Raw genomic sequence first — 2,998 nt, 5'->3', positions numbered from 1 at the left:
GTTCCTATTTTTCCCCTTATTAAGTAATAAGTATAGTCAGTTTCTGAAACCTGCAGGGTTTGGTTCCCTGACCTACACTTTACTTTTGCACTACCATCTTAACAAGGCTTATATAGTAATAACAGTATATAAATATTACTGATATATCACATGAAAGAAACAGCACTCAGATATATTCCTTGAGTATTGAGATGACTACAAGTGCAGCAATAGTGACAAATATGGGTGTGGAAACAGGTAGAAAGCGAGTGTATAAACAGATAAATTGATAAAGAGGAGGTAGAGAAAACAATAGCCAAGCTAAAGTGTGTTAAGTATGCAGGTATAGATGTGAACTGTGTCAAGGTGGGAGGGTGTGAGTAATGAGTGTGTATGAAAGGTGTGGTATGGGAACCCATGCAGGTGGAGTGTAGTGTGGGGTGGTGGAATGGGTGAAGAGGAATACATTGAGGCGCTTTGGCCATGTTGAAAGGATGAAGCGTGATGAGTTTGTAAAAAAAGGTGTATGTAAGTGAAATTGAGGGTTGTAATAGGAGGAAGGCCGCTTGGAAGATGGGTGGATAGGGTGAAGGAGAACATGTGTGAGAGAAGTGCTGGTGGATGAGGAGGGCTGCTGGAGCAAGCAAGGAGGGAGTGTATGGACAGGGAGAGGTGGAGGCTTTTCTGCCGTGGCCACCCCCTAGGGGGAAGGCAAGGCGTTAAAGAGAATAGAATAGATAGATAGATTAAAGCAAATTTGACAACTATACTTACTAACAATGGCGTCCTTCAACTTCAAGATGCCAAAGGTCTGTTTCTCTCCTTTGCCACACCAGTTGTACTGCATAGCCAAGGAGTTTGTCACAGCACACCTAAGAATGCGCCTCACTGTGTCTTGGGAGGTCAGCACCCCCTCTCACACAAGAACGTGCAATCTGAAATGGTAAAGAAAAATGTTATACCTAATCTAACACACACAATCATTCACAAATAGCCATCACTCCTATACTCACCATAAACTAGTTTAAAGTAAGTAATATATGTACACTCAGACTATATCCCACTCTTTTCAGAAACTCTAAGAAAACTGCTTGTTCGGCTACATATATGTATTGGGTGGCGTTTGTGGCGAGCAGACGATATTCTCGTGGCTTCTGGATTTGTAGCTTTACTCTGATTTATATTTCTTAGTATATTGCAAGTATCACAAGTATTCAGCCAAGGAGCTAGTGCTGAGTGGAAACAAGGGAGGCTTGTGGGGGAAAAAGCAGGATATTGCTTCAACTGGTACTGACACAGTATCTCTGCTGCTGGATGTAAGATGGCTGTCGCCGCAAACGTAAACAAGGACCAAGGAATTGTCAGTGGAACTGATGGAGGTGGGACTAGTAGTTGTTTCAGGTGTAATAAGAAAGTCAAGGGTGGTGATAAGGCACTGGAGTGTGAACTCTGTGATACATGGTTTCACACTAAGTGTGAAGACATCCCTGATGCTGTGTATAAATTTATGGTTGAGAAAGCAGGAGAGCAGCTTCACTGGATCTGCAGCTTCTGCAAGAGAGGTTATGATAAATTATTCAAGCAGGTAAAAAAACTGGAGAAGCAACAAATGGACTTAGTGAAGAAGCAAGATGCTACGAGTGAGGAATTATCAACTGTGAAAGTGACCATGGGGCAGGAAATTGAGGCTGTGCGGGAGTGTTTACAGGAGGAAATTAAAACAAAAAAACAGCTCGAGGACAGAGTAAGCTCAGTAGAGGCTAAACTCATGTCATCACAACTAAGCAATAATATAAATGATGGTGAGATCAGAGGAACCCAAGGAAGTGCCAATAAATTAACAAAAGGACATTCAAGGGATTTGCTTGGACGAGGCAATGGTAGAAATAAATGATAGGAAAAGCAGAGAAAATAACATCATAATATTTGGAAAGGAGGAATGTGATTCAAAAGTTCAGAGCGAGAGGGAGGATCTGATTTAAATTTTGTACATGGTGTCCTGCATACGTGTGTGGCTGGTCATAAGGATGAAAATGTACTTTTATGTTCGAAGGCTGGGGAAGTTTGAAGAACAGAAGAAAAGAGACCACTGCTAGTAGTCCTCAAAGAGAATAACATAAAGCAAGCCTATTCAGAAACATTAGAAAGCTGCAGGAACTGAGGAATACTCAGGGATCAATGTTGCCAACGACTTAACAAAGAGGCAGAGGGAAAAGGAGAATGAATTAAGACTGGAAGCAAAAAACTTGACCGAGCAGGAAAGGCAACTTCAAAGTACAGGGCCCGCCTTGGCAAGAAGGTTGGTAAAAAATTAAGTAAAGGAAATAATAGTAAAGACATACAAGCAATGACGTGTTGGTATACAAATGCTGATGTCTTGAGCACCAAGTTAATCGCGTTAAGATTTAGATTAAGGCATTGTATAAGCAAGCCACTTCTGTTATTTATATGTGAGGTTAATCCAAACATTTGAGATATCCCTTGACAGCTGAAGAAATGTCAATATCTGGATATAAGTTATATTTAAAGAGAGAGAATAGAGGAATAGCAATACATGTACATGAGAGTATATCAGCATGGCAAGTGGAGATGAACACAGAATTTGAAGAGGCTTTATGGATACGCATGAGAGTTAACAAGAACGAGGAAGCACTGATGGGGTGTTTATACAGAAGCCCACACAGCAGTAAGGAAAATAACGATAAACTCAGACAGTTATTGGTGGAAGTGAATTCTGGTAGGGATACACATGTTTTTATGGTTGGTGATTTCAACTATCCCAAAATTGATTGGGAAAATTGGACTACAGAGGGAGGGAGCACAGAAACAGAGGAATATAAATTTATAGAAGCAGTGAGGAACTCTTACATGTACCAACATGTATCACAGGCCACCAGAGGAAGAGGCATGGTTTCGACAAGTTTACTTGACTTAATTATGACCAGAGAGGAAGGTATAATATCAAATATTGAATATGAGTCCCCCCTTGGTAAAAGTGATCACTGTGTACTTATAATAG

Source organism: Eriocheir sinensis, chromosome 11 (assembly GCF_024679095.1).
Source record: "Eriocheir sinensis breed Jianghai 21 chromosome 11, ASM2467909v1, whole genome shotgun sequence".
Lineage (NCBI taxonomy): Eukaryota > Metazoa > Arthropoda > Malacostraca > Decapoda > Varunidae > Eriocheir > Eriocheir sinensis.
Note: the sequence above shows the minus strand (reverse complement) of the source record.